The sequence below is a fragment of the Grus americana genome, chromosome 25 (assembly GCF_028858705.1).
Source record: "Grus americana isolate bGruAme1 chromosome 25, bGruAme1.mat, whole genome shotgun sequence".
NCBI lineage: Eukaryota > Metazoa > Chordata > Aves > Gruiformes > Gruidae > Grus > Grus americana.
The window spans coordinates 6,105,597-6,126,912 of NC_072876.1; the positions used below are offsets into that span (position 1 = coordinate 6,105,597).

Genomic DNA, 21,316 nt, shown 5'->3' on the forward strand with positions numbered 1-21,316 from the left:
TTCCCACCGCACGGACCCCACCGCCACTCAGCACCCACCGTCCGGCTGCTGGGAGCTGTGGTCCCACATGGGAGCAACGCTCTAATCGGAGAGGGAGCCGAAAAGCAGCTGGAACGGCTGCATCTGCCGAGAAAAGTCACCAGGAGAGACACGTTAAGCGCTGCTGCTGTCAGAGGGTGTTTCGGAGGGGAAGGGACCCCCCCCCGGAAGCTGTTGCAGCTCCTCGCGGCAGGGAAGGAGCACGCGCGTGGGGAAACACCGGGCAGCGCGCAGGGCTCCCTGCGCCGGGGTGTCCGTACCAGGACCTGTGCACAACGCACCCTGCCTGGTTTCACAGACGAGAGTCCTGGGCAGACGTGGGGAGCACAGGGAGGGTGCAGCTCCCCACCCCGGTGCCTGCCGGGGCTGAGCTGGGGGCACCTCCCGTGGCAGGGGCACGACCGAGATGAAGTGACGCGTCCAGGGCAATGTGGAACAAGAAGCGGTCCCCAGGCCACGGCAACACCGATGCTTGGTGGATTTTGAGCAGCAGCAGAGCCCCCTCCCTCCCTCCCCACCATGTCCTCCAGCTCCCACCCTGCGCTGCAGCGGAGCCCCCACGGAGCAGGGGGGTGCCGGGGAGCAGGGGCCCCTCCCCTGCACACTCACCAAATCGCAATGTGCAGATGGCAGCACGCGCGCTCGCTTGTTCCCAGCAACACCCATGGCGAGCCTTCCCCGCTCGCCTGCCGTGCGCTTAACCCCTCCCGTGCCGGGTGGCCGGGGCACCCTGAGGAGCACGGCACACCCAGAGAGGACACCCGGCGAGCTACGGGGCGTTGTCACCTCCTCCAGAGAGAGACGGGTGGAAGGAGGAGAGACGGTGACTCAGGGTGGCAAACCGCACGCTCCGGAGGGGCAGGGGTGCAGCACGATGGTGCATCCCAGGGAGGATTTGCACCCTCAGGATCTACTGCTTCCCCCAGCGCTCGCTCGCAGCCGAGAAGGGAGGAGGCGCAGGATCGCAGCCGTTAGAGCGGGCGGCGAAGGTCATGGTGTGGGAACCTGCACCCGACGCCACGGAAAAGGGCCATGCCCCGAGCAGGGGAGGGTGGAAGAGGCAAGGGAGGGGACAAGGCCACCCTGAAACACCCCAGACAGACCTCTCCAGGCACGAGCTCCACTCATGGCACCCTGCGTCAGCACCCGTGCAGCAAGGGAGCAGGATCTGTCCCTGTTCCCCCAGTATCGCCAGCATCCACCTCTCTTCGCTCCTTCCCCTGGGACCTGGGTGCCGAGACCAAACGTCATCCCCGGCTGGGGGCTCCCCTGGGCGGGCACCTGCGTCGCCCACAGACCTTACCTCCTCACCAGCGCCTCCTCCCACCACGGCATCCGCTTCCTTCGCGGAGCGTGCTGCCTCGGGGCGGGCTGCGCAGCACCCCAGGGGAGGGAACGGTGGCATTTCCCTCCCCGGTGGGGCCACCCCAGTGCCTGCCCGCGGAAAACCCCCAGCAACACCCAGCCCACAGCTGCTTCACCCCAGGGTGCTGCACGTGGGGACGGGGTGTAAATGCAAGAGCCGCAATCCTGGGATGGGGGAGACCCCAACGACTGCAAGACCCTCTCATTTCCCCTGCAATGCAACGGGGGAAGAAGCTCCCGGCCTTCATCTTGCAAGAATAGGGGCACTGAACGTGCTCCCCCAGGGCACTGCAGCTGGAAAAGGAGCCAGCAAAACATCCAGGAAGTGCTGGGGCCTCGCACAGCCCCGGCAGAGCCCGGAGGCAGCAACACCACATCGGGGGAAACCGAGTCACGGTGCAGAAGTAACTTGGTCCACAGCGCAGGGCTGATGCTGCAGCCCAGGAACACCAACTCCGGTGGAAACTCGCTGCAGGGTCAGGAGCGGCTCAGGGTTTCTCCTACGCTAACCCGCCAGCAGCCCCTCTGGCAGCACCCCGGGAGAGGCAGCATCTCCTCCCGCATCCCCGCGGGGGGAACCGCCGGCTCCGCAGGTGCAGCGGCAGCTCCGCACCACAGCAAGTTAAAATTCCCGAACTCCCCCGCGGTGCCGACTCCTACACACCTCACCGGCTGCGAGCTGGGACGCCAGAGGCGACGCGAGGGTGGTGGTGGGGACACACAAAAAGCACCCGGTTACCGTAGGCAACGCGTAACGCTGTCACGCGCGGTCGCTGGTTCGGAGTGACACGCGTTGTCAGAGGCGCAGGAAGGAGCTGCTGGCCCCGAGATGTCACCGTCACCAGCCCCGGCTCCCCACCCTCCCCTGCCGCCGGAGCATGAATTGCACCGGCCCACGGACGGCAGAGCCCGTAGTATTTCTCCCACACACCTCTGCCGAGACACACGCTTCCCTTCCCCGCTGACGGGAGCGGGGCGAGTGCTCGCTCGGGTGCCAAGAGCGCAGCTAGCGTGCACGGCGTGCTCCGCGTGCACAGCGACCGCCAGCACACGCACCGAGGGCTGCCGCTCGCCAGAGCTCACGTCCCCAAACAAGCTGTCACCCCCCCCGGCCGGGTTTGCACACTCGTCCCCACGCAGGGTGCACAGTGCACGAACACCAGCACCTAAGCGACCATGGATGGGGAAGAAACCAGAGCATCATCCCACCCCGAGCACCATCCTCCTCCTCCTCTCCTGCCTCCCCGCCAGGCTGCGGGGACCAAAGGGAAGGACGGCAGCTCTGAGCCACGCACGGGGCCGAGGTTACAGGGAAAGCACAAGAGAAAGGCAGGCAGAGGCAACCTGCTCCGAAAGTGCATCGCTCTTTGCGGGCCACTCCGCAGGGAACACGAGCGGCTGCCGTCAGCCCACTAATCGCAGCTGCTGCGGCTCCGGTTTTTTTTGCTAGTATTTCGCCTCCTGTTAACGAAGGTAGGAAAACTGTTGGGGTTTTTTGCGTGCCCAAGGCAGCAATTAGCTCTTGCAAAAGGCAGGGAAGCGGCTGGAGGCAGGAGAGCACCGGGCGCGCTGCGGAGGCGTGGAACAAGCGCGGATGCAGCGATCCATGACGTGGCTCCCCAAAACCTGCTGCCCCGTGCCCGCTGCCAGCCCAGGGCCAGGGCAGCCCCCGGCTCTTGCTGCCCGAGCCCCGGCACGACGCATCCATGACACGTCCACGTGCAAAAGCCCCCGGCGCAGCTGCCAGAGCCTCGGGTGCCGGGGGCTCAGGAATCTCCCTGCACCCCTGGGCTTCCCCATGCAGAAGGGCGCAGCGGCCCAGGAATTTCAGGGGGGGTGGGAAAAAAAAAAAAAGAAAAAGAAAAAGGAGGGAGTCTCCAGGCAAGCTGTCAAGGGGAATGTTTCCATCTAAGGCCTTGGTATTTCTCTCCCGGCGCCTGCACTAAATCACCCCAGCTCCTCTCATTATTCTTTTGTGCTTTACAAGGTAGCGCAGACGGCGGAGGAATGCAGAAGTATGCAGAAAGCAAACCCCAGCCTCTTCTGCACCAGCAAATACCTGCAGCTCTCGAGCCTTCAGCCTTCGGAGGGGCACAGCATCCCCTCCCGCCACCCCTCCGCCAGCGCCGGGCACCTCGCCGAGGCAGAGGCAGCTGGTGCCCGGGGAGCTGGCGCGTTGCAGAGCCCCAGGGCGCCCAGCGCTGCCGGACCGGGGGGCTGCGCTGGACCCCAGCACGAGGCTTCGTCCGCCCCTTCTCCCTCCCGCTCAGCACCAGGGAGCGGGTTCCTCCTGCCTCGGCCCGGGAGCACGGGGGGCACCCGGCACCCACTGCCGGTGATAAGGCGTCAGCTGGCGCATATGGGGCAACTCCTTACTCCAGCTCGTTTCTTCTTCCCTCCGGTTGAGTCTGGTTTGCAACGTCCCAGTGGGGAGGGGTCCGGGGCAGACGGCTCCCACCAGGCTGCCCCCCCCCAGCCTCTCCGCTTCCAGGGGCTGACCTCTCCTCCCGCGCTTCAGCCCCGCCACAGACCGGGTCCTGAGCTGTTTTACAGCCTGAGTCCAAAGCAACGCAGGGAAAGGGTTTGGGATTCAGCTGACTTTGAAACCGAGGAGCAGGACATGACGATAGACCTAACGCATCAGACCAGGTCTGGGGCTCCGCAATGGCTTCGTCTCTCACACTCCTCCGGCAGCACCACCGCCCCGGCTGGGCCGCTCCTGGGATGGACGTGGAGCAACGGTCACATCCCAGCCCTGCGCTCAGATGGACCCGGATCCCCCCGGCTCACGGCACGCCTGGACACCCGCCGGTCTTGGCACCCCGCTGCAGAAGGGAGATGACACCCACCGATCCCATTGGGGTGGGTGGGCAGCCAGGGGTCCCATCCCCGGGCACATGCCACGTCCCCACGCAGCTTCACCCAGCTCCCGTGTGGCACAGGGATGCTGGGGCTCTCCCGGCCGGCCCCTGCGGAGCAGAAGTGCTGATGCACAGAGTACGGCTGGGAGCAGCCGGCTGGAGGAGGGGGCACGGGCCACGAGGACAGGATTAAACCCAAGGACTCGTGCAGAAAACAAGACGGGGGGAGCCGAGGGCCCTGCCTCGAGGGACGGGCGCTCTCTGCTCCAGAGACCCCAGGAGCGGTTCCCGGGGCAGAGGCACAGCCAGAGGACACCGGCACTTTGGCAGGAGCTCAGGAAGGGCCGAGCCCGACCCAGCAGCCCCGCAGCCCTCGCTGCCAGCCCAGCACCATCCCACCCGGGGCAGCAAGGGGAGAGGCAGGGATGCTCCGGGCGGCTCAGCCCGGCCCCGGTACATTCAGCCATGCCCATCGGATGGGGCAGCTCACGAGCGCTGGGTGCAGATGCTCTCTGGCAGGCGCAGGACTTGGCTCCCACACATCCCTCCACCTTATACCGATGGGGAAACTGAGGCAGCGACACACCTGAGCACAGCATCAACCTCGTCCGAGCCCCTGAGCAGGGAGGAGATCCCGGCTGTCCTGACTCCCACCTTTCTACATCCCATTCAGGAAGCAAAGGAACAGCTTAGCTTAAAATAAAGCAAAAACCAGCAGGCAAGCACCAACCTACAGAGCATGAGGGAGTTTCACAAGCAAAACAACACCCAAAGAACAAGAGAGCTATCGGCCAGGACACATGGGTACAGCCATGATATTTTTAGCAGTATTACACAGGGACAGGGGATTCCTACCCTGAAGATCCCCGGGGGCTTAAAATAGGTCCCGTCACTTCCTCCCAGCAGCGGCTGGGAGAAGCATCTGCTGCTTCTGGAAGCCACGAGGAGAGGTTGAGCCCTTGGGTCTCGGGGCACTGTGGGGCACCCTGAGACCCATGGAGGCATCCGGGTGAGCGCAGCACTGACCTTCTCCGCCGGAGCACCGCGATGAGCTGCCTCCTCCTGCCCCGCTCGGTGGGGAGAGAAAGCCCGTGCAAAAACCAAATACTCCTCTCATTCACAGCAAGGGAAACTGAGGCAGGGGAAGCAGAGCTTGTTTGACACCACAGGGAAAGTCGGTGGCTTTCTGGGTTGCACGGCCTGCCCGGTGAGCAGGGAGTCCCCCAAAGCAGGGATGCACTGTAGGGGAACCCCAACGAGTCCAGCTGTCCCACAACAGCCTCCCAGAATGGGCTGGGACAGCAGGAGGGACAACCCAATGCTCGGATCCTGACCCCGAGGCTGGCAGCAGCCCTGGGGACACAGCGAAGGGCTAGGGACAGAAACGCCCCTCCTGCCGCTCTCGTCACACAGGCAAGGCGACGGGATGGGTGTCCCTGGATTGGGGGTCCGGCACCCACAGCTCCCGACCGTCTCAGCTCTGAGTGCTCCCACGCAGTCCCGCTCCAGATCACATCCCATCCAGACAGCGTGCCGGGTACAGGGTAACTCCTCCGATCCCACCTAGCAGGTATCCCTCATGCCGGACCACGCCAGTGGCAAATCCATGTTTTTCCATTTCAAAGCCCAAGCAGAGTGGAAATTTTCCAGGCAAAGGGGAAGAGTAAGCAACCAGGGGGGCTGTGAACCCCCTCCTCGCTCCAAAGGGTTAAAAAATAAAGCCGGCAAAAGTGTGTCTGCGATAGGAAAAACACACGCGCTCCCAGGGAGAGCGCGCCGGCTGCTCGCCGTTTCCCTTCCCGACATGCCCCGCTCCTGGGAAAGTGTAGGCTGTTTTCCATATATAACTGCAAACTGTTCCATGCAGTAAGAAGTCTAATTAAAGGGAGGGAGGGAGAGCGGGAGAGACGCAGAAGACCGAAAGGCAATATTTATACGAGGGAAGAAAGCCTGCATCCCGGGCACCAAATTAGACCCTTGCAGAGCAAAGCCCGTGATATCATCGGGAGATCAAATCTGGGCAGAGCGGCAGCTTTGCAGAAGAGGCAAATCAGAGCCTGGAAAATACGTACCAATAAATAAGAGGAGAGAGCCAGATGGGCCAGGAGAGCACGGGGAGGGGCAGGGGAAGGAAAAGCTAATCCAAGCCAGTTGCTGGGATAAGGCAGAGTGCCACGGGAGGGTGCGCATATCCCCCGGCCCCCCGCGATGCTCCCGGGGTCCCTGCTCCCCGTCCCCCACTGCCCCGTGTGTCCTGCAGCTGGAGAACCAGTTATTTAAGTAAATAGCAGGAATCTGCTTGAAAAATTTTAATATCAAAGTGAAGCTGCACACACAGGAACAGGGCTGGGGGACGCGAAATGCCAGAGAGGAGAGCAGCACGCTGGCACAGCGCAGGAGCCAGCTGCCGCGGTGGGTGGGGAGAGGTTGCAGGCGAGGGGACACCCATCCCAGGCACCCACCCCGCGGCAAGGGGCGACCCACGCAGCACCCAGTCCTCACCCCACTTAAGACACGCCAGCCCTGGCTCTCCCACCCACAGGCAGCTGCATCCCACCGCCCCGACGCTCTGGGGGCACCCCCCTCCCCAGCACCCCCATCCCAGTGCAGGGGGAGGCACGCTGGGCTGGACTGGGAAAACGCACACCCCATCCGCTCTTCAAAGCCTCTTTGTTAGAGCTGCACTTCCCACAAGCGCCAGCCGCAGCCCCAAGGTAATCCACAGCCAGCTAACACATTCCCGGCGTTATTAGGTCCTCTGCTACACTAGGTGTCAATGCATTTTAAAACCGTTAACGTGCTTTAATTAAGTGCCCATATATTTAAAAGTTGCCCTACCTAGGCTGAGCCCTTGCGGAGAGGCTGGCTTACCCCCCCCCCCCCCCCCCCGACACGGGGTGAGCTGCATCGCCCGGTGCCAGCGCCATCACCGACATCCTTACAGGCACCTCATGCTTTGCTCCCAACAGCAGCTGTGGACGGTCCTCCCTGCACCCCAAAACTGGACCCGACCCACCACTATGCTGCTGCCACCCCGATCTGGCGGCAGAGCCCCGGTGCGCTGGCAGCACCGTTCCCGGCGCTGCCCCGTCCCCACCTCTGCGCACACACACACCTTTGCGCCCGGGGCTCCCGGCACCGTCCTGACCTGCCATCCTGTTTATGCAGCGTCTGGAACCCCATGCGCTCCCTCCCCCTGCGCTTCGGGCAACGCCCCAGAGGCTCCCAGCTGCACCAGTAACCCAGAGAAACTGGGATATCCCTTTCCTCAAGTGCCAGCGTGAAGTTGCCGGCGAGGCTCCCACCTCCTGCATCCTTCCAGGTGGGACGGTGCCTTCCAGCCCCTCCGGCGCTGACCCACACCCCAAGCTTTGCCACCTCACGCGTCCTTCGCGCCCATAAATTGCACCCCATGGCGCTGGGGGAGGACAGCCTGCAGCCCCCGCACACCCCAAAAAAACCCTGCTGTTGAACCTGCAACGATGCCGCCAGTCCCAAGCTTGGGTTGAGCTCTACTTCAGGCAGAGACACTGCAGAGCCAGGACAAGATGCAATGGGGACAAGGACACCCCGCTGCATGGGGGAGAGCGCTCACACCGCCCAGCACCCCCACCACAGTGAGCAATGCCCCCCACTAGCGCAGACCAGCCCCAAAACCCTGCAGCCTCTGCCCAGCCTCCAAGCAGGAGGAACAAGCCAGCCCTGTGTGGCACAGCCAAGCCCGGCACGGCCCCGAGGTCACCCGAGGTGACTCCCGGCCACCGGCCACTTGTACTGGCTGGACCTGGAGGCGCAGTAGCTGTGGGAGGCTTTATAACAGTCCCTGCCTATCACCGGCATTTATACAGGTGGGTATCTAAGCACCAGCACTAATCTGGGGATAATAGCAGCTTTAGCAGCGATAGGGCAGAGATTACTGCCGCAATCCGGGCGTTAGGGGCGTTTCGTTGGCAGTAAGCAGCGCAGCAGGCAGGCAGACGGAGCAAGACAATCCACGGGGAATAAAGCGAGCGGCCAGTGTTGCAACCCAGCTCCCAGCAGCTCCCCAGTGACACCCAAGCCCAGCGCTGGGCCGGTACTGGGGTACAGGAGGCAGACGTGCTGGCCCGTGGCTGGGGGACGCGCCATCTGCGGTGAGCCTGCTGGCCACCCAGCCGGAAAAATGCAACACCCACTTAGTGCCGGGGGTTTTGCGCGGTCAGGATTCCCCATCCTCCTCCTGCCCCGGGCATCCTACCCAGGATCGCTCAGCGTGCTGTAATCCCCTCTGCTCCCACATTTCCCGGCTGCCCCGTGCACGTGGAGGCAGCTGCCCGCAGGAGCCGGGTCCTTCATCATCTCCTCCTTTTGCACCATCCTCTGACCCTGCGCAGGGTCAGGGCAGGTGGGTTTGGTCTCTGCATAACAAGGACAGTGGGAATGCAAAAAGCAGGTCTCACTGCCAGGGAAGCCTGCTTGTTTCGGGGTCCCCCAGCACCACCTGGGCTTGTTCTGCCTGGGAATCACCCTGCTCCCACACAGCCCGCCCCGAGAGGAGGCAGCCAGACGAGTCCGGGGCGAGAAGGCTGAGATTAGGGGACACCCCTCCCCTCTCCACCCGCTTTTCCAGGTCCCCTCTTGGCGATGCTCTGCCCAAACCGATCACCTCGAGCGGGGATGGAACACAGCGAGGACTCAGGGGCTGAGAACCAGCGAGGCTGGTCTGCGCAGGCAGCTGCGTCCGGGGGAGCAGGAGGAGGAAGGGAGGATCCTTCATTGTCCTTTCCAAAGGGAAAAGGGACAGTCCCCTGAACGGAGTGCCAGGCAGGGCAGGAAACACCTCCAGCCTCCTTGCTCCAGCCTACATCTGCCCGCGGAGAGCAGAGGACACCTGCACGCAGCACAAGTCCTCCCCGTGCTGCAGAAGCGTGATCTGCAACATCTTCCAAGGATTTGATGCATTTCACGTCCAACTGCAGGAGCGAGAGGATCCCCTGGCTGCTGCCCGGCAGAGAAACACCCAGATGCTGCGGGGAAGGGAGAGGAGGAAGAAGGGAGAGGAGGAGGAAGGACCATTCCTGCACCAAGCACCGGGTAAAGGCGGTGCGGGATGCCCGAGCTGGTGCCCAGAGAGGTGAGACCAGGCGCGCAGAAGATGAGCGCGTCCGCAGATGGTGGGCACGGATGGGGAGAGATGGAAAGAGTGGGAAAACGATGCCAAGAAGGGAATCAACGAATGGAAAGAGATGAAAGGCAGCGGGTCAGGAGTCAGCACAACAGAATTTAGCGGCGGACAGGGAGCTGGAGCACGCTGCAGAAGGATTTTGGCTCACCAGAGCCTGGCCCATGGCTTCACCCAGGGGACCAGCTGCACCCAGCCCTCGAGCATCTGCTGGTACCAGAGCAGCCACCTCTCCATCGCCCCCCGGCAAGCCTCCCCCAAAACAGGCACCTACAGAGCAACATCTCGGCACCCTGACCCACGGCTCCAGCCTCTTCCCCCAGCAGGCAAAGCAGCCATCTCCTCCGGGAGCCGCAATCGGCTGCCTTTGGCACCCAGCACACACCGAGTAATTCAAGCTGCCCCTGGGAAGATCAGCCCGCGGATTTAATACTCCACCGAGCAGACGAGCGTTCGCAAGGCCGGCTCCCAGGGGCACGGCGTATCCCTGGGGATGCCGAAAGCAGGTAGCGGGATGAGGTTACGCTGCTGGATTTTTCTCTGCAGGGAGGTGAGCAGGTCTCGGCTGCTTGCTTTCTCCTCCCCCCAGGAGATCTCCTGCTCGCTCGGGAAACACCCCCGGGTGCCCTGCAGCTCTCCGGGGAGGAAACGCTGCCCAAACAGAGTCAGCTGTTTCGGTCCTTCCCTTCGTTTTTGGGCAGTCCATTCGGGGTCAGATTTAAGAGCAATTCGTCACTTGGGAAATAACACCACTTCAGGCCTCCTCCCTCAAATAAACCTCAAAAGACATCATTTAGGCGAGCTTAATTTGGACAACTAAAAATAGCCGGCACTAGTCACACTGGAAAATGCAGGCTGAGGAGCTTCACACTTTCGCAGCTCAAGCCGGGACACGGGGGTTTCTGGCTACGGGAAGGGTCCCCCCCGGCTCCCCAGACGTGTCCCTGGGGGATGAGCACAGCAGGACCCTTCAGGGACCCATCCCTGGGGCCACCAGCACCCTGCACCGCTGCTCCGATGAAAGTTTTGTGTCCCCACACTTTCCCAAGCAGGATGCGGTGACTCACAGCCACGTCTGCACCAGGACACCCAGGAAAGATCAGCTGCGCTTTCAGCTTTTCCACAGCCAAGCCAAGTTTCTGGTCCTGGCTCCTTGCGGCTGATTCACCCTCGCTTCCCCCAGCGTCCCCAGGCAAACGCAGGCAGGTCTCTCTGCCAGCTCTGCCCGCACACGGGATACATCCCCTGCACCGAGTAATGCGTAGAGGCGGGTTGTTATTAGAGCTTTCCTCCTGTTCCGTAGCAGCGGGGCTGTCACAAGCGACGCGACCCTCGCAAGGCACGGTTCAAACCTTGCTACAGCCTGGCAGCCCATCCCACCGGCAGCTCAAGCTCCTCCATCGCCAGCCTGGCTTTTCCGACCGCCGGCATCACCAAGCCACGAATCCAGCCTGCCCTCGTTTCCCTGCCGTCCCCCTCCTTGCACCAGCCTCCCTGCTCCAGAGGCAGGAATAATATTTAACTCGGGTTCACGCTGGAGCACGAGCTCCCTCCCAGCCTGGGTCACCCCCATGCCGTCTCCATCGCAGAGGCCACGCCTGATCCATGCTCCCGGCACGGCCACGTGCCCACGGGAGAGCCCGGCGCAGGCAGAAAGCCCCTCTGGAGCGGGCAGCGCTGGGCTGGGAACCCCGGGGACGCTCGGCACCACGCGCTGCCGCTTGCCAGCTGCGGCGATATGTCAGAGCGCGGTTTTGTGTGCAGCTGGGGCGGCTCTCCCGGCACGTGAGACCGGCAGGCAGGCTGTACAGGTGCCACGCTGATCTGGGAGTCTCACGCAGAAAAAAAAAAAAAAATAAAAAAAGAGCCTGTCCTGAATTTCACGGCCAGATCGCACCTGGAGCTGCCCTCCTCCTCCTCCTCCTCCCTGGGGTGCAGCTCGGCTCAGCCTGCAGAGCCAGCGATAAAGCGGGGGCTGCAGCCCCTGCAGAAAGGGGACGAGACGGGAAGATGCTCGAGGACCGAGCCATCTTCTCACTTGTCCTCGAGTCCCTTGGCTGCCTGCAGCAGCGACAGCCTGCGAGATGGCACGGGTAAGAAAGCAGCTTTCCCACCACCAGTTAAAAAGCATCCATGCAGCCCGAGATCTGCCAAGTGCTCGAGCAACCCGGGGTTACTTTTAAGTAGCTGGTGAGAAGGTGAGAAGAGAGATGAAGAGCCGGAACGCGGTGATGCCATGCCACTAAGCCTCTGGGAGGGCTGAAGCGGAGAGAGACGACGCATTAGCATTTCCCGAGCAGGAACAAAGGGCGAGAAGAGAAAAGCGGAGGGCATGCCACAGGGCCAGCCGGGCCGATCGGCACCTCCCGGGCAAGCGAGGGGTGGAGAAGGGACAGTGAAGCTCTAGCTGCCGCAGCAGGGTCCTTAATTAGCATCTTAGGAAACCAAGTTGAAAACCAGACACCTTCTGTCCGAAATCTGAGCCCGGACCTGAAAATCCGATCACTGGATCTGATGCTCAAAGAGCAAAGGTCACGCCGAGTCCCGGGCAGACCCTGCAACCCCCATGCAGGGCTAAGCTGCCCACGGTCCCCTCTGGCTTCACCCCCACCCCCCCGGCGGGAGCAGAGGCAGCAACGCGAGGGCCGGCTGCTTATTTTTAGCCTGGGGAAGGCAGGAGCCCGCGACCAGCCCTCCTGGCTCTTGCCCTTGGCACGGGGCACGCTGCTTTCACTGCTGAAGCGAGTGCCTTGGGCCTCAGCCCGCCCCGCCGCCCCCCAGGCTCTGTGGTGCTGGATTCGGCCCCCGGCTGGCATCGCTGGCCAGCCCAATCCCTCCCCTGGCACGAATCCTTTCTCTGCCCAGGGAGGAGGAGGATGCTGAGATCAGCCCAGGAGCCAGCGGCTGCCGCAGCCCCGCGGCAGAAGGATCCGACTTATTTACAGCTCCTTAACGGACCACGGCGAGTTAGGCAGGGCTGACCTTTCTGTGTCTGAGACAAAGAGGAGATGTCAGCAGCCGCGGCGGCGGTGGAGGAGTTGCAGGATCGGTGGCGCGGAGCCCTCCCCTGCCAGCCGGGACAGGGCAGGAGGCCAGACCCACGCAGGGGGCTCAGGAGCGGGGAACCGGCCGGGGCCACGGGAAGCAAAGCGCGCTGGGATCCCAGCCTGGGAAAAGGAGGGATCGGATTCCTCCCTCCCCGTCCCCGCCGGACAAACTCTTCCGGGTAGGGACTCCTACGCACTGCGCTCTGCCCAGGCACACCAGCAGCTCGCTGCTCCCCGCAGACCCTAGCTGCTTTATAGGGGGAAAATACAGGGATACTGCAGGAAATAAAAAAAAGAGGGAGATGGAGACTTGCCCCCGGCACCCGCAGCAGCCGCTCGGCTCCTTTGGCTGTTGGTGCCTCGGCTCAGCCCAGCTGCCGACTCATCCCTGCCATGGAAGCGTAGAAGCAAAAGTTTCCCCGTCAGCATAAAACACGGACAACTGGCCAAACCTTTGACTTGGCTTCTGCCGCGCTGGGCAGGAGTCCCCATATCGGGGACCCGCTGTGTCCCAGCTCGGGTGCCTGCGATGGGCAGGGGGGGCAGGGGACTGCCCCCTGCCCACATTAGGGGACCGGCGTGCCCCCATGGGCTCGCCACTGACCCTCGTGCTGTGGGGAAGGGTGGGCTTGCTGGGATGAGGAGCTCTGCTGAGCCAGCCCTTGGCACTGCCCAACGGGACGATCCTTCCCATGCCCCTTCACTCGCTCCGGAGTTAGCTACCCACAGGATTTTAGGCAGGGGACCGTACGCAGGGCTGGTGTCACAGCTGCACGGTGCCCCCTCCCCAGCCTGGCCCCCCCGGTCCGTATGGCGCTTAGGACGGGATGCCACAATGCAGAGGGACAGACATCCCAGGGAGCCCGCCCAGGAGCACTCAGCATCTCACTGCACGTGCACACCAGGGTCCCCACATCCCTCTCCATCTGCCAAGGTCTGTTTGTGCTTGCGAGAGCAGGGCCAGCCCCTTGCTTTGCTGCCGAGGTGGTGCGGGCAGGGGGATGCTCCCGGCCCGGAGCGCTCCCACGGCCCGGATTCCTGACCCCCCGGAGGCACGTCACCGTGCATCAGCCTCCCACGTTTAATCCGAGACCCCTCCCAGAAGCTCACAAAGGCAGGAAGACACCAAACTCATCTGTTACTCACAGAGAGCATTCCAAGGATCTAAGTTGCTTAATTAGTGCTTTTAAGAGAGTCACCATCCAGGTGGGTGACACACCAGCGGGTTGTCATGTGCTCCACACATCTCAAGCATTTGCTTTCTTCCTTTCTCTATCCAGGGTTAGCTTGCCTTCCCCCCCCCCATCCTTTTTCTAATGAACAAATAGAGGGGCAGGTTTTATAAGTCCATGGAAACTCTATTATCCCTCTGCATTAAAGCCAAAAGCAACTAATTAAAACATCAAAGTCAGATGTTTCATTAGTTCGGCCTCAGAAAGCGCTGGCAGGAGGTGGCAGGGAACACGGCTCCCATGGCCAGCTGCACTGAGCGACCCCAAGGCTGGGCCCACACCCCAAAACACAGCACCCCTCCCAGTGTTACTGGGAAACCCAGCGGGGAGCTCTGGGCTGGCCAGCACTGGCAGAGAGGGGCAGGGTGCTGTCACCTGCCTGTCCCTCCCCTCCAGCCCGTCACGGCCTTTGCACACACCGATTTTGAGAGCAGGGAGGCTGGGGAGAGAAGTACCACCCTCCCTCCATCAAAGCCACTTCCCCCAGAAGCATCTTCATCACCAGCACCACGGGACGGGTCCTTATTCCCTCCTGGGCACAGCGCAAGAAGGATGAGTTCAAAGTCCCAGCTCACCCAGACCCATTTATTTCTTCTTCCATACGCTGTTTCTCCACCTGTACGACAGAAAGGACATCGCTGCCTCCATCCATCCCACCCAGGAGGGCTCCAGGCAGCCAACAAGCACTGGCCAGCATCCCTCACCCTGCCTGGATCCGCTCCCAGAAGTCCCCAGCAAGACACAGGAGTTGGGAAACACCAAAGAGGTGGCACCTCTTTGCGCTGCAGCGGCCACCTCCTCATCTAAGGATCCGCATCCCATTGCCATGGTCACACCGAGCATCACTGCATCCCTCCCCGGGCTCCCGCTCACCAAGCCTGAGCCCTGCCGCAGCAAGCGCATCTCTGGCACCGCTGCACCCGGAGCAAAACGGGGTCCCCACCCCACGGCTCGCTGGGGGTTTAACCCAAGTTTTCCTCCGGCTCCCAGAGAGCAGCAGTGATTTGCCAAGCGCGGCGCAGCCTTCCTGGCGGGGAGGGGCCCCGGGCGAGGAGGAAGCCGGAGCAGCAGCCAGCCCTTCCCAGAGCCCTGCCGTGGGGAGCAGCAGCGGCAGCGAGTCCCTGCTGCAGAGCTGCTGCTCAGCACCGGGCTCCTCACGTCCCCCAAACTCCCGCAAGCTCCTTCCAGCACGGCTGCAACAGGCGTGTGGGACCACTGCGGGCAAACTCCGCTCGTGGCCTAGCAGGGGGGAAAAAAAAAAAAAAAAAGAAGAAAAAGGGAAAAACAAACAAACAAAAAACACCAAGAGAGGAGCAGGGAGCATGCAGGGAACCCGCAACCCCTGCGAGGTGCAGGCAGGGAAGGAGCAGGCTCGTCTCCCAGCCCTGGCAGCCAGGGAAGGCCTTGGGGAAGAGGGGGAACTCCAGGCACAGCTCCACCCCGGCGCTTTCTACTGCAAAACAATAGCGGAGAGGAGCAGCAGTCCCTCCCTGCTCTTACTCACCCTGCCCAAGGACCTGTGCCACCCTATGGCTCACCCGCCCCATCCTCTGCACCGGGCTGCCCCGGGGGGCTCCAGGCAGGTCCCGGCTCCTCGGGCGCAAGGCTCGGTGACGCTCCAGCCGGCAGCGGCACACGCTAATGGCAAGAAATCCTCCACAGGCAGAGCGCCATGAGAGCCAGACCCACGGCACGCGAGTGGCAAGCCAGTGCAGGGAATTCCCTCCGTCACCATCTCAACCAGGAAAAAAAAAAAAAAAAAAAAAAAAGAACCACCCCAACTCACAACCCAACAACACCCTTCGCCCTCTCAAGCCTCTACCTGCAGCGCTTGCACCACCTCCCCAGCGCCAGCCAGCTCCTCTCCTGCGGGGAAGGAGCCAAAGCTTTGCAGAGGTCCCTGCGTGTCCCTTTGCAAGATGCAGCACCCATGGCCCCACTGCCGGCGAGGGTGGGATGGGGACAGAGCCTGCACCCCGAGGGGCTGGGCTCCGGAGGTGCGGGGAAGCGGGAGGTATGGGGAAGCTCTGCCTCACCGCCCTGGGCGCTTCCCGCTCCGTTCGCACTGTACAACCGTCCTGACATGGGCACCTCCACCGCGCCGGTAAAGCGCCCACCTTGGCACGGGAGAAACCCCCACGTATCTGAGTCAACCGCTCCAAACAGGCTTTGGGGGATCGAAGGGCACATAGCTTTGGGGAGGCCTCCAAGACCACCCAGCTCCCTCCGTTCAGCCCGGGAGGGCCCTCCGCTACCGGGGGCACCTGCAGCCACCCCTGACCCCAGCATGCTGCCCACGCCATCCCGAGGGGACGGGTGGGATTCCCTGGGGAGGGTGACCCGGGGAGGGGGGAGGAGGAGGCCGGAGGACACCGAGCCGGGAAGGGAACCCCACGCTGCTGTGGGGTGGGGCTGGCGGAGCGCGGGGGCGTCAGCTTCTCTCGCTCATGATTAAATAATTGAGGTGCGTTTCAGTGCTCAAGGAAGCGAAAGATTGAGGGCACCGTCTGGAGCCAGGCAGAGTGCGGGCAGCCGGGTAAACCCTGCCTGCCAGAGCCGCCAGCAGCAGAAGCACCGTGCCCATTTGGGCTGGGGGCACAGCACGGTGCCCCCCAGCCCCAGGAGAGCTCTGCACGCCCCACGGGGAGCTCTGAGCACTCACCTCCACCCCAGCTCGCTGCCCCCGGGTCCCGGCCGGGCTGCCCGGCCCCGGGCAGAAACAGGCTGCACTGGTTTGAGATTCGCAATCCAAACCCCCACCCAGGCTCAGGTCTCCAGAGATAAGAGCACAATAACCTATTGTCCCTCCTCCGCTCCCTCCCCTCTCGAGATCTCGACTTGCCTCCGGCGAAGCGGGGAGGGACCACCCAGCTCCACACCCCCCCACAGCCGGGGTTCGCCTGGACCCCACGAAGGGCACGGCCCGGCACGGCCCTGCCAGGCGGCCGGAGCGGATGCTCGGCCGGGGCTGGGATGCAGGAGAGCGCTGGAGGCAGAGGCAGGAGGCGGAAGAGGCTCCTGCCTGCCGGCCATGTGGGCCAGAGCCTGGCTGGGTTTCTTTTTTTTTTTTCCTCCTTCTCCTCCTCTTCCCCCCCCCCCCCATTCCTCCTGTTTTCTGCTGTGGATTTGATCAGCTGGATTGGTGCAGGCAGGAGGGGGACGTGCCTGGCCGTGGCGTGGGCAAACACCAGGCAGCCTCCCCCCCCCCCCGCGGTGCCAGCGCTCGGCGATCCCACCCTACATCCCGCCCCTGTGTCCGGATCCGGCCCCACGCACACCCTGCCCGGGTTACCCCGCTCCAGACGCACCTCGCCCGGCCCCAGGCGGGGAGCAGCACCCCTCCTACCCCACGGATGGGGAAAGTCACCCACGCAGCACCTTCCCCGGTCTGTCCTTGGGCTGCCGCAAGGCGCTTCCCCACCACCACTCCCCCCGCCTGCCTGCGCTGCCTCTGCCCTTCCCTCCGGCACCAGTGCCAAGCTGCAGCGTGGCCTGGGATGGATGGAGGCATCGGCCAGACGGAGCCCGACCCACGGCGGTCGCATCCTGCCCCCCCCCTCACTCCCCTGCAGTGCCACAAGACGCTACACCCCGATAACACGCGAGACCGGGAGCCCCACGCCCCCCCTCCCCCAAGGGCAGGCAACAAGTTGCAGTACACGACCGGAGCGGGTTCACACCCACCCCAGATGCCGGAGAGGGGGGTGGGTTACACGCTTCGCAAACCCCCACGCACAAAAGCGGAGGGACCGTGGGCATCCCACCATCCCGCCCACCTCCAGGGACCCACCCGGCTCCGCGCTGCAGCGGGACCGGACAACCCCGGGGTGGAGGGGGAACCACGCCAAACCCCCCCCACACTCCCCCCAATCCCACCTGCTGCACCCGTGTGCAGCACCCCAGTGCACACAGAGCTGCGTACTGGGAGGGACTGGGGTGGGCGAAAGCACCGCACCCACCGCCCCACCCGCCGCTAAGCCCCCGCGGCGGGTGGGGCGGTGGGTGCGGTGCTTTCGCCCACCCGTACACCCAGCACCAAAAAAACAAGCACCGAGAAAGCACCCACGGAACCTCCACTCCACCCCACCCCACTCGCGTCCCGTTCCCCCCGTACTCACCGGCTCAGCCCCCACGGCGCCCGGCTGGCGACGAAGCCCCCGCGGCTGGCCATGGGATGGGGGGGGGGGGGGGGAGTATGAGCAGAGCGGTCCCGGAGCTAGCGGGAGAAAATGCTTGTCATGGCAACCCGTGCCGTGCCGAGCCGTGCACAGCCGAGCCGAGGAGGGCTCGCCCCAGCCCGCCGGGGGAGGGGCTCTCTTAAGGTGGCGGCCCGCCCCGTCGGCTGCTTAAGGGGGACGGGAGGGAGCGGGAGGGGTCCGTACCCCCACCAGGCACAACCGTGCGTGCACCCCCGAGCAGCACGAGGACCCACCGAGCAGGGTGGTGCGTGCACCCCCAAGCAGCGTGGGGACCCCCCCCTCCCGCGGGGTGCACCGTGCACGCACCTCCGGGCAGCACGAGGACTCCCTGGGCAGGGTGGTGTGTGCACCCCCAGGCAATGTGGGGACCCCTCTGGGCAGCGTGAGGACCCCCAGGGCAGTGTGGTGCGTGCACCCCCAGGCAGCATGGGGACCCCCTGGGCATGGACCCCTCAGCCAGCGTAGGACCCTCCCCACGGCAGTGAGGTGCATGCACCCCCAAGCAGCAGGGACCCCAGCCCAGGGCAGTGCAGGCACCCCGAGTAGTGGGGGGGTGTCCTCATGCACAAAGCCCCCTTGACTCCGGGTGTGGGGAAGGCAGATCTCCAGAGCACCGTGAACAGTGGCAAAATTGGGGTTCCTCATAGGTGCTGTGGTTTTGGGGTTCACCAGGAGCTGGCGTGTGCCCAGACCTGTAAACCTTGGGGCACGCTCCTGTGACGTCCCCTGAGAGCGACTGTCCCCTTGGGTGACAGCATCACTTGGGAGGGGTGCACACACGCTGGGAGCTGCACAGGGTTAAGCCCAAACAACCGCCCCTTCACCGGGGCAGATCTGACCCTCGCCCTTTTTTCTGAAGCAAGCTGGAGAAAAAATCTTCATTGAAACGTGCCTGAAGCGTGTGAAACGCTGCGGTTGTACAGAAAGCGCAGCGTGGCATCGGTGCAGCAACGCTGGGTGTAGGCAACCTTAAATCAGCGTTGATCCTGTCTGTATCCCCACGTTTGGGCACGCAACTTGGTTCAAGTTAAACCAGTGGAACATCTGTGCGCGCACAAGCCCTAATTAGAGCTTGTAACGTTTTTCTTCCCCCCTTGAGGGCCTGCACCTCAATAATTTTGCATTCCTGAGCAGTCCTAGGGCAGCGTGGTGCTGCAGGAGGTGGGTTACGCCGGGAGAGCCAAGCCCCGCCGCGGACCCCCCCAGCAAACGAAACGCTTTGGGCCCTTTGCCCGGGGGAATTCCTCCCCAGGCGTGCGGAAGCCGCTATCCAAAACGTGTGCTGGTAAAATCGCTTCCGTCTGGCTCCCAGAGGGTGGACCCACCCACTCAGGTGAGCTGGTTGCGGTACAGTTTTGGTGCACGGGCAGTTATTTGAAGTCAACTGAATGCCTTCAGAGCTGCCGGTGCTGGACGTGACCAAGTCTCTGCCCCCTTTCTGCAGTTTGCAGCGCAGAAGGCATCGACCTGCTCCTGTGCCTCGCAGCGGAGAGGAGGAAAGGGGCCTGGGCTCCTAACTCCTTGCTCCTCTTCAGTGGGGGGGTCCTCTGGCGTTTTCCTGGGGAGTTAGACAGGGTTACTCCTTCTTAGCATGAAAGTCTGCAGTGCTGGAGACTCTCATGACAAGAGCAAACCTTGTATCTCACAGCAAGCTCAGGCATCTCCCACTTCTTGGCTCCACGGCTTGTCCACCACAGAAAGTGGGAATAAACACGCAGCTCTTAGCTGGTGCCCTGCTCCCCCTCCAGCAAAATAAAAAGCAGACGACACCGACCACATCGGGTCTAGGTGACTGCCCAACAGCTTGAAAAATAGATGGCGGTGCAGACGGCAGACAGCACTTCCAGTGGGCTGGGATGCAAAGCTGCTATTGAGACATAATAGCCTTTTAAAACAGGTTTTCTGAGCTTGGAAGGAATCTCTGACCATCTGGATTTGGACTCCTGAAAGGAAATCAGCCTTCCTGCCTCGGGGAACCTGTTGTTAACAGGGCAATTCACGCTCTCAGAAATGCTGAGAATTTGCAGCCTCCTTGGGCTGCAGCTGAAATGGGGAAAGGCAGGTTTTACAGCCCGGGCACTTGCCGTTGAAGGAACTAGCCAAAATCCGTTTGAAAAACGTGCTTCCCATCCAGCGGCAGCCTGCAATTACAGAGCTGGTACTTAGCAGCTCCTGCCTGGTGTGTTTCCATTACAGCGGGAGCAACCATAAACACTGAGGCTGCGAGCCTCTTCCATTTTACATTTAAGGAAAAGCACATGGAGGAAAAGTCAAAAGCCTGGCCGGAGCGGGAGCAGGACCATCGCCTCTGAGCGAGCGGCCAGACCCTGCTTGCACCGACGTGTCCCCACACACCGCAGAAACGTGGGGCAGGGCAAGCAAAAAGTTCCTTCGTGGAGTATTTTGGGGTTGCACAGGCCCGTGGCTGATGCTGATCTAAACGTGCTCTGAAGACCCTTCGTGTGCCCCTGCTTCCCAGGATTGTCCCTCTGGTGCTTGCTGGTGCCACCCCTCCTGCTCCATCCCGTTCAGTCACAGTGTCACCCGCTCTCCTGCTGTTGGGACATACGAGGCTTTGCCATCCCCGGAGAGGTGACAGGGGTGTCCCCACACTGCTCTGCCAGGGGCACAGACGATGCTCCTGCACCCAGAAGAGGAGGGAGAAGGAATCGAGCCTTGAGCCAGCACAGCTCCCCACTTGTCTCCCACGTGGCCAGCCCCGAGCTGCAGGAAGGGACCTCCCAGGATTAGCCAGGGCTCCGGCTGCTGCCGCCACGGGGGTGGCAGCGGGGACAGGCTGCTTCTCGTTTGGCTCTTGGCAGGCGCTCACAGGCGAGCTCCGAGGGAGATGCTGGATCCTGCTGGCAAGCCTCCGCAGGGCTGCTCCGCTGCTTTGTGCTTGTGCCTTTGGCCTCCTCGTTCGCCTTGGATGATGGCTGGATATTCAGTTGTTCCCTGTTGTTCATCCAGAACCAGCTCCGGCCACATGTGCGGGACCAGCTCCGCGCCGGGCATGCGGCTGCGGGGAACACATCAGCCTTCGTGGCTGGGATGCGGCCAGGAGAGGTCACGCTCCGCGCTCTGGGAGGGATGCACGGACCGGTGCTCCTCGCTGCTCTCCCCTCTTTGCTGACGCTCTGCACTCCGCGCGTGTTGCACGCGGGCAGGGCTGTGCCCGGAGCGGAGCCGGAGCCCTGTCCTAGCCCAGGAGGCATCTTCCTCCCGCACCTCTCTGCGGGTAATTTCTGCTGCTTCAGACAAGGAGCAAAGACTCCCAGAGTGACCAGCAGCATCGGAGCCCACCGTCAGGGACCTAAACCTGTCGGGGAGCCCCGCTGTGATGGGAACCTCAGCTGTTATCCATATTTTAGTACCTCTTTTCTTTTCCAAATGCTTTTCTGCTGGGTGCTCT

General features: G+C 62.9%; 1 protein-coding gene across 7 annotated transcripts in view; it reads right to left on the bottom strand.

Moving 5' to 3' along the window:
- ATP2B4 (ATPase plasma membrane Ca2+ transporting 4) overlaps positions 1–18,003 on the bottom strand; it is a 52,874-nt gene extending 34,871 nt beyond the window's left edge. For 2 of the 7 annotated variants that reach the window (XM_054803628.1, XM_054803635.1), the window contains exon 1: positions 17,824–17,984. The gene's annotated coding sequence lies outside the window, so the exon portion shown is untranslated. Of the gene's footprint in view, positions 1–1,142; positions 1,234–12,408; positions 12,548–16,367; positions 16,386–17,013; positions 17,114–17,823 lie in introns of those variants that run through there. The other 5 variants (XM_054803634.1, XM_054803629.1, XM_054803633.1 and 2 more) reach the window with 5 other exon arrangements.
- Positions 18,004–21,316: the final 3,313 nt, after the last annotated feature.